At 48.0% G+C, this 8,894-nt stretch overlaps 1 non-coding gene across 1 annotated transcript; it reads left to right on the top strand.

Annotated features, from left to right (window-relative positions):
- Positions 1 to 1,025: 1,025 nt before the first annotated feature.
- Positions 1,026 to 1,107, top strand: TRNAS-CGA (transfer RNA serine (anticodon CGA)). The gene has a single exon. It is a non-coding gene; the product is annotated as a tRNA-Ser (tRNA).
- The last annotated feature ends 7,787 nt before the right edge of the window (positions 1,108 to 8,894 follow it).

Genomic DNA, 8,894 nt, shown 5'->3' with positions numbered 1-8,894 from the left:
TTGATTAGAAAATGGAGTAATTTCTTGGGAAATTCCACTTTTTGGGCACCTTCTTTGCTCATCTGTCAATGTAGTGTAAATGTCCAAATTAGACCTCAAATGTGAATGGTGCTGTTTCAATTCTGAGACCTGTTGTATTTCCAGACATAGGACTAGGGCAATTACAACCATAGATGAATATAACAGTTCCCTGTCGTCCTCAACAGCGGCACAATGTGGGGTATTTCTGCCCCTGTGTGCTGGTAGGACAGGCGGATATTTAATTAGCCAATCAAATGCGTGGCAGGCCCTATAAGAGGGCACAAGAACCTCCCCCTGCGTGTTTTTTTCTGTCCTGTGTGGACAGAGGACAGGTGGGAGGACTTGTGTCCTCTTTGAGAAGCTCAGCAGGATCACTCACCTCCTGAGCGGTTGTTTTCTTCTTGTCACCTTCTGTGCCCTGCGGGGAGAAGGTGCTTGTTAGCCATGTGTGGCTACCCCCCTCTATCCCCCCTGCCCCCCCTCTCCTCCGCTTCCCCTGCTCCTTGTGACTTACCTGACATTTTGGTGAGAGTCCGGGGACTCCGCATGCCGCCTCTGGTGGCCGCGCGGACTGCCGGCGGGTGGAACCACACTGTTGTGTATCCTGTTCCCCGCCGGCCGCTGTAAGCGCGCACTTCCGGTTTCGCCGGAAGTATCATAGCGCCATGGCAACGGCCTGGCGCTGGCGGCCGCTCACTCAGGGAAGATTCAGGCCTTATTAAAGGCCGGAAAAGACGGGGAGATGTGGGGGTAAGTGCCCGTGTTAAGGGCCTCTTGGTGGGGGGGAATGTATATCTTTGCAGACCCCTGATTACAGGGTTAGTTGTCTGGGCAGGTTGCCTCACCTGCTTTGATTGTGGCTCCGCCCACTTCCAGCCGGCCAGAATTAAGAGGCTGGCTGGCCTGGTGTCAGAGACCTTCCTGCAGTATCTGCTGAAGGCGTGCGATTGTGGTGTTCATTGATCTTGAACTCTTTTCCAGTTTGCAAACTTTATTGGGAACCGGCTGTGATGGCCGAGTGGTTAAGGTTTTGGACTCGAAATCCAATGGGGTCTCCCCGCACAGGTTCAGATCCTGCTCACAGCGCCAGCCCGGCTAGCTCAGTCGGTAGAGCATGAGACTCTTAATCTCAAGGTCGTGGGTTCGGGTCGCACGTTGGGCGCCAAGTCACCTCTCTGTCCGGTCTACAGGACCTGGTAAGATTTACCCTTTTTTTAAAAGCTGGTATGATGTCATGGTGACAGTGTTGCATGGTCTATTATCTCTCTCTGTAGGATATGTCATCCTCTACTACCCCTCCTGGGGATGGTAGGAGGAAAACCTCTTCCAAGAGGAAACATCTTTCCTGCTTCGATTGCGACACACCGCTCCCTGATGGTAGGTAGCGGCTTGAAAGGTTGTGCCCTGCGGGGTACTACTGGTCCTATAACTTGCCTATTTTCAGGCTATGAGTGGGCCCGTTGTCGCGGGTGCAGAGGTCCTCCACCTGTGGAGCCCTCTCCCAGAGATATGATGGCATGGGTCAAGGAGATGGTGAGGTTGGGCATCGCTTGGGTAAATAGTTTTTCCCTTGCTTGTACTCTCCTTTTTGTTTTGCAGGATGATTCCCTCAAAGGGATCCATTGCACCTTGTCTCAGCTCACCAGGAGACCATGCTCTGAGCTCCGTTCCTCGTCTCTCCCCCCCCCCCCCCTTGTAACACCTGCGGGTGGCAGAGGATGATTCCTCCGAGGACGACTCAGTTATTCCAGCAGAACTGCGTTCCATTATGAACAAACGGGCAGGCTGCTGAAGTCCATCCGGTCTACAGTGGGCCGAGATGTTGACGGGGAAGCCTCCACGTCTGCCTCTGGGGGACATATTGCCTTCCATGCGGACGCCACGCTGACCGACCTTATGGCACAGCAGTGGAAACAGCCAGAGAAAGGACATTCGCTTTCCAGGATCTTCAAGAGTTTGTTTCCTATTAACACTACCCAGTGGGATTCCTGGGGGCCTCCCCCGAAGGTGGATTTGGCCGTAGCAAAGCTGTCCCGCAGAACCCTGGTGCCCTTGGAAGATGGTTCAAATCTTCAGGACCCTCTGGATCGTAGGGCGGACTCCGTTCTGAAGAATGTCTACTCAGCTTCCTCCGCGCAAGCCTCTGTGGCCATAGCCTCCTCTATGGTTGGTGACTTTTTGCGCAACCGCTTAGCCGCCTTGGAGCGGGATATAGACTTGGGCGTAGACAGAGATGAGATTCTGGCCTCTATGAAAAGAGTTCATAGGGCTGCAGATTATTTGGCGGAATCCTCCTGCCATCAATTAAAAATCTCCGCCAAATCTATGGCGTTGTCTACTGCGGCCCGTAGACCCCTTTGGCTAAAGCCTTGGCGGGCAGATTTTGCGTCTAAAGCAGCACTCTGTGCTCTCCCCTTTGAGCCGGGAAGGGTGTCTGGCCAAAGCTTAGACGCCATTATGGAGGGATTAGCTGAAGGTAGGGGAAGGTCCCTACCTCAAGCATCCAGGGGCAGACGTGCTCCCTCTAGAGGCAGAGGTTCTTCCTCTAATTATAGACGCCCTTCCCAACAACGGCGTTTTAGATATCGCCCTAGGGGAGCTGGTCGTGGCGCTTCCAAGGAGGACACCAAGAGGAAGCCTGAGTTTTGACGTGGGGCAGCTCCCTGTGGCCCCCCTTCCTGGGAGGACGTCTTTCCTCCTTTTCCAGAGCATGGTTCACCCATATCCAAGACCCATGGGTGTTGAAGATCATACAACACGGGTATCACATCGACTTTCATCTTCCACCTCCAGATCGGTTCGTTTCCACCCAAACTCTTCCACCTTCTCAGCAGGCCAGTCTAGAAGCCTTGGTTGCCGAATATGTTACCAAGGGCGCCCTGGAGAAGGTGCCAGCCTCAGACCTCGGTCTGGGAGTCTACTCCCCCGTCTTTCTGGTCCCCAAGTTCACCGGGGGCTGGAGGATGATAATAGATCTGAGGTACCTCAATCGGTTTATCAGGAAGAGGTCATTTCGAATGGAAACCGTGGATTCCGTGGCTGTGTTTCTTCAGCCAGGAGAGGTGATGGTTACCCTCGATTTGAAGGACGCCTATCTACATGTCCCCATTGCTCATTTCCACAGGAAGTTCCTCAGGATTGCCGTCGCTATGGTCGGCCACAGGGAGCACTATCAATTCACAGCTCTGCCATTCGGCACATCCGCCCCACTGGTATTCACCAAGGTGATTTCTCCGGTCGCCGCGGCCCTCAGACTTCAGGGTCTTTTCATCGTCCCTTATCTAGACGACTGGCTACTGAAAGCTCAGTCTCCTGCTGCCCTCCTCCAGCAGCTCAACCTTGCCATCAACTTCCTACAGGAGTGAGGATTATCAATTGGGAGAAGTCCGAAATCGTTCCATCCACCTGAAGAAAATTCCTCGGATTTATAGTGGATTCAGAAGCGATGCAGATCTTCCTCTCCAGTCCAAGGAAGGAAAGAATCCAAGCCAGTGCACGATTCCTATTGCGCACTCGGCAGGTAACCATCCGGACCGCCATGAGAGTCCTGGGCCTGATGTCATCCTCGGCCAGGGCGGTGCCTTGGACTTTATGGCATTTGCGTCCCCTGCAGATGGAAGTGTTGAGAACCTGGAACAGGTCTCCACGGGGATTGCACAAGAAGATCTGCCTTTCTCCCGCTACCCGTCTTTCCCTCAGATGGTGGATACACCTGAAAGACGGAAGGTCCACGGTCCCGACAGTGTGGACCCTGTTGACAACAGATGCATCCCAGTGGGGATGGGGAGCCCATTGTCAAGACAAAACTGTACAAGGACGATGGAGATGTCCGGAGCTGGGGTCATCCAATCTCAAGGAACTCAGAGCAGTGTACCTGGCCCTAGTACACTTTGCCCCAGAATTGAAAGGCAAGTCTGTCAAAAACCGGTCAGACAATATGACGGTGGTAGTCTATATAAACAAACAAGGGGGCACCAGGTCACCAACCTTGCTGAGAGAGACGAATCTCATATTTGCCTAGGCGGAGAAGAATCTGGTCCAGTTATCCGCTGTTCACATAAAGGGCTCCCTGAACATAGTAGCGGATCAGCTGAGTCAGGGTATTACCGTATCAGGAGAATGGTCTCTCAATCCAGACGTATTTCAACAGATCGTCCAGAGATGGGGTCTCCCGGAGGTCGATCTTATGGCTACCCGACTCAACGCCAAGGTGGGGACCTTCTGCTCTCTGTACTAGGAGGACAATCCCTTGGCGGTGGATGCCCTGTCCATCCCATGGAGGTTCAGGCTGTTTTACATATTCCCTCCAATTCCAATCATACCGAAGGTATTGATAAAAATAAGACAGGACCAAGCCTCGGGAATAGCCATAATCCCGTTCTGGCCAAAAAGGGCTTGGTTTGCTCAGCTCATACAAATGAGTCAGGGCATATATTGGAGGCTTCCCCCACTCCCAGACCTGGTAACCCAAGGAGAGCTGAGATGCCAGGATCTGAGGAGACTCAACCTGACAGCCTGGAGGTTGACCAGTCCCTATTGAGAAATAGAGGACTGTCACAAGCCGTCTTGAAGACCCTATCCAGCGCCAGAGCAGATTCGACTAACAGGAACTACCGTCGAATAGGTAACATCTTTAATGCCTGGTGTCTGCAGCATCAAGTGGACTCCACCGATCCCCCTACGGAGGCGATCCTGGACTTCCTTCAAGACGGACTAGACAGAGGTCTTGCTGCGGCCACACTCAAGGTACACGTAGCGGCCCTGTCCGCCTATCTGGGGAGGCGTTTGTCTCAGGATCCTTTAGTGAGCACCTTTATTAAAGGGGCAACTAGGCTGAGACCGGTGGTAAACACCCCTGTCCACCAATGGGACCTTATTCCGGTCCTGAACGCCCTATGTGGCCAGCCATTTGAACCTCTGGAAGAGGTCTCCCTCAAGTCGCTAACCGGCAAAATGGCGCTGCTATTGGCAGTCACACCTGCCAAACGCGTTAGTGAACTACAAGCTTTGTCCGCTGAGGAGCCATATACCACCTTTTTCTCTGACCATGTACAGCTTAGGTTCCTCCCTGGGTTTCGTCCCAAGGTGCCATCTGCTGTAAACAGGAACCAACTGATTTCCCTTCCAGTATTTTTTCCGTTCCCTTCTTCTGCTGAAGAAGAAAGATGGCACAAGCTGGATGTGGTTAGATGCCTGCAGATCTACTTGCAGCGCACTCGCCCCTTTAGGTGGACTGAAAACCTGTTGGTCAGCTACACGGGGAAAAACAAGGGCGCCAAAGCCGCCAAAGCTACAATATCCCAGCCCAAGGGCTGTCGGCTCCATCTTTCCTTCATGCCCATTCAACCAGGGCAGTGTCCACTTCTCGGGCAGAAAGAAGTGCTTTGTCTGTGGACCAAATATATGCAGCTGCCTCTTGGGCATCTGAATCCACCTTCATTCGGCATTACCGCCTGAAGGACCAAGTGGCAGATTCCACTGCCTTTGCCCAGACCAGTTTAAGATCGGTCATGGGTTTGTCCCACCCATCTTGGGGACCTGCTTGCTATATCCCCACATTGTGCCGCTGTTGAGGACGACAGGGAACGAGTGATTATGAAGATAATCTTGTTTCCCTTAGTCCTAACAGCGGCACAAGATTTCCCACCCTGGGAATCATATCTTATGTATAAAACTGTATATAAATGTAATGGAGGTACTTTTGTATTTACACGCAGGGGGAGGTTCTTGTGCCCTCTTATAGGGCCTGCCACGCATTTGATTGGCTAATTAAATATCCGCCTGTCCTACCAGCACACAGGGGCAGAAATACCCCACATTGTGCCGCTGTTAGGACTAAGGGAAACAAGATTATCTTCATAATCACTCGTTTTCATCCATGTGTGGAGGATTTCTGGAATCATCACAAATTGTGTATCAAATTCTGAGGTTCATTTTCTCCTTTAATTTGTGAAAATAAAAAAATTGTGCCTAAGATAAAAAAAATTTGAAATTTTTTTTTTTTCATTTTCATCACCCAATGTTAATAAAACTGTGAAACAGCTTTATGTTCAAAATTCTCATTGATTCCCTTGATAAATTCATTTTGGGGTATAGTTTCCAAAATGGATTCACTTTTTGGGGTCTTCATTGTACTGTTATTTTAGGGAATCTGTAAATATGACATGTCACCTGAAAACTATTACAGCAAAATCTGCCCTCTAATAGCTAAATAGCGTTCTTTCCATTCCAAGCCCTACCATGTACTCATACAGCAGTTTACAACCACATATGGGGTTTTCCCATGTTCATGAAAAATTGTTTGGAGGACTGTTAGGTGCATTTTCTCCTTTAACCTCTGGTGAAAATGAATAGTTTGGGACAAAAGTGAAGTTTTATCAGAAAAACAACATTTTTTTTATTTTCATGCCCTAATGTTAATAAAATCTGAGAAACAGTGGTGGGGTCAAAATGCCTATTATACCCTTTAATTCTGTGAGGGGTATAGGTTCCAAAATACTACACTTTTTAATGTCTTCCCTTATACTGGTACTTTAGGGGCTCTACAAATGAGACAAAGCACCCAGACACTATTTTAGCAAAACCTGCCCTCCAACAGCCAAATAGAGCTCTTTCCAGTCCATTCCCTATCATGTGCCCTTCCAACAGTTTAGACAGTACTGTATGCACCACCACATATGCGGTATTGCTCTGTTCAGGAGTAATTGTGAAAATGAACCGGTGCTTTATTGGAAAGAAACAATTTTTTCATTTTCATGTCCCATTGTTAATAAAATTTGTAAAACAGCTGTGGTGTCAAAAAGCTAGCTAAACACCTTGATACATTCTATGACAGTTTAGTTTCCACAATGGGATCACATTTGGAGAGTTTTCATTGTACTGGTACTTTAGGGACTCTGCAAAAGAGACATGGCGCCTGAAACCCATTCCAGTAGAATGTGCTCTTTAACCCCTTCCCGACATGCGCCGTAATAGTACGGCGCATGTCGGGTCTGTAACTATGGCGACTGCCCGGGAGCCAAGCGGTCGCCATAGCCGCCAGGTGTCTACTGCTTTAAGCAGTAGACAACCGGCTCTAATGCCTCCGATTGGTCCCCGGACCGATCTGAGGCATTAACCCCTCCGGCGCCGCGGTCAAAGGCGCCGGAGACACCATTTTCCCGGCGGCGCATGGGCGCCGCCATTTTGACCGGGATCGCCGGCTCCTGGAGCATGCTCCAGGGCTGACGTCCTGTTGCCATGATAGCTGGGAGCTAAAGGCTCCCAGCCGGTCTGCAAATTCTCTCTTTTGCAGGCTGGTCTATGCAGCCTGCAAAAGAAAGGATGATTTTTTGCAATGCATTGCAATGCATTAGCATTGTAATGCATTGCATTAGTGATCAGACCCCCTGGGGTTCAACACCCCTAGGGGGGTCTAATAAATGCAAAAAAAAAAAAAGTAAAAAAATATAAAAAAATATAAAAAGTATTAAAAGTTCAAATCACCCCCCTTTCACTAGAACACATATAAAAGTAGTTAAAAACTGTGAAACATATACATGTTAGGTATCCCCGTGTCCGAAATCGCCTGCTCTACAAATCTATAAAAATATTTTTCCTTTTCGGTAAACGCCGTAGCGGGAAAAATAGTCGAAAGTGCCAAACCGCCGTTTTTTCACTGTTTTGATTCTGATAAAAATTTGAATAAAAAGTGATCAAAGCAATAACATTTCCCGAAAATTGTAGAACTAAAAAGTACACCCGGCCCCGCAAAAAAAGACGCCCTATGCATCCCCGTACACTTACGTATAAAAAAGTTACGGCCGTCGGAATATGGCGACTTTTAGAAAAAAGATTTTTTAACACAGTTTTGGAATTTTTTTTAGGGGTCAAACTGTAAATAAAACCATATAAATTTGGTATCCCTGGAACCGTACCGAAACACAGAATATAGGGGACATGTCATTTTGGCTGCACAGTGAACGCCGTAAAACCAAAGCCCGTAAGAAAGTCGCAGAAATGCATTTTTTCTTCAAATCCATCCCATTCTGATTTTTTTTCCTGCTTCCCAGTACATTATATAGAATAATTAATGGTAGCATCATGAAGAAAAATTTGTCCCGCAAAAATTAAGACCTCATATGGCTCTGGAAGCAGAGAAATAAAAAAGTTATGGGGTTTAGAAGGAGGGGAGTCAAAAACGAAAAACGAAAATCAAAAAATGCCATCGGCGGAAAGGGGTTAAAGGTCCAGGAGGACTCCTTGCTTTAAGTGAACTGCTATGTGTCTATACATCATTTGCATCCACATGTGGGGTATTTCTGTACTGAGGAAGACATCGCATAATATATTGTGTGATGCAATTTTCCTTTAACCCCTTGTGAATGTGTCCATTTTATAGCTGCATGAATGTATTATTGAAAAAAATTTTTAATGTCTAAATTTCACCTCCATATTATTTTAATTACCATGAAACAGTTAAAGGGTTAACAAACTTCCCGAAAGCGATTTTGAATTATTTGAGTGGTTTAGTTTTGAAAATGGGGTGATTTATAAGGTTTCTAATATATAGGCCTTCAGAATTACCTTCAGAACATAAGTGGTTCCTAAAAAGTGGGTTTGGGATATTTTCTTGTTAATTTGGAAAATCACTGTTAGAATTGTAAGCTTTATAATGTCCAAAAGAAAATCAAGAACAATTAAAAGATGAAGCAAATATAAAGCAGGGCCACATGGTGGCTCAGTGGTTAGCACTGCAGCCTTGCAACACTGGAGTCCTGGTTTTCAAATTCCACCAAGGGCAAAAAAACACCTGCAAGGAGTTTGTGTGTTCTCCCTGTGTTTGCATGGATTTCCATCCCATATTCCAAAAAGACATACTGATAGGGAAAAAA

Source organism: Leptodactylus fuscus, chromosome 1 (genome assembly GCF_031893055.1).
Source record: "Leptodactylus fuscus isolate aLepFus1 chromosome 1, aLepFus1.hap2, whole genome shotgun sequence".
NCBI classification, from domain to species: domain Eukaryota; kingdom Metazoa; phylum Chordata; class Amphibia; order Anura; family Leptodactylidae; genus Leptodactylus; species Leptodactylus fuscus.
The sequence above is the reverse complement of the archived record's forward strand: the minus strand, read 5'-3'. Positions and strand labels throughout refer to the sequence as shown.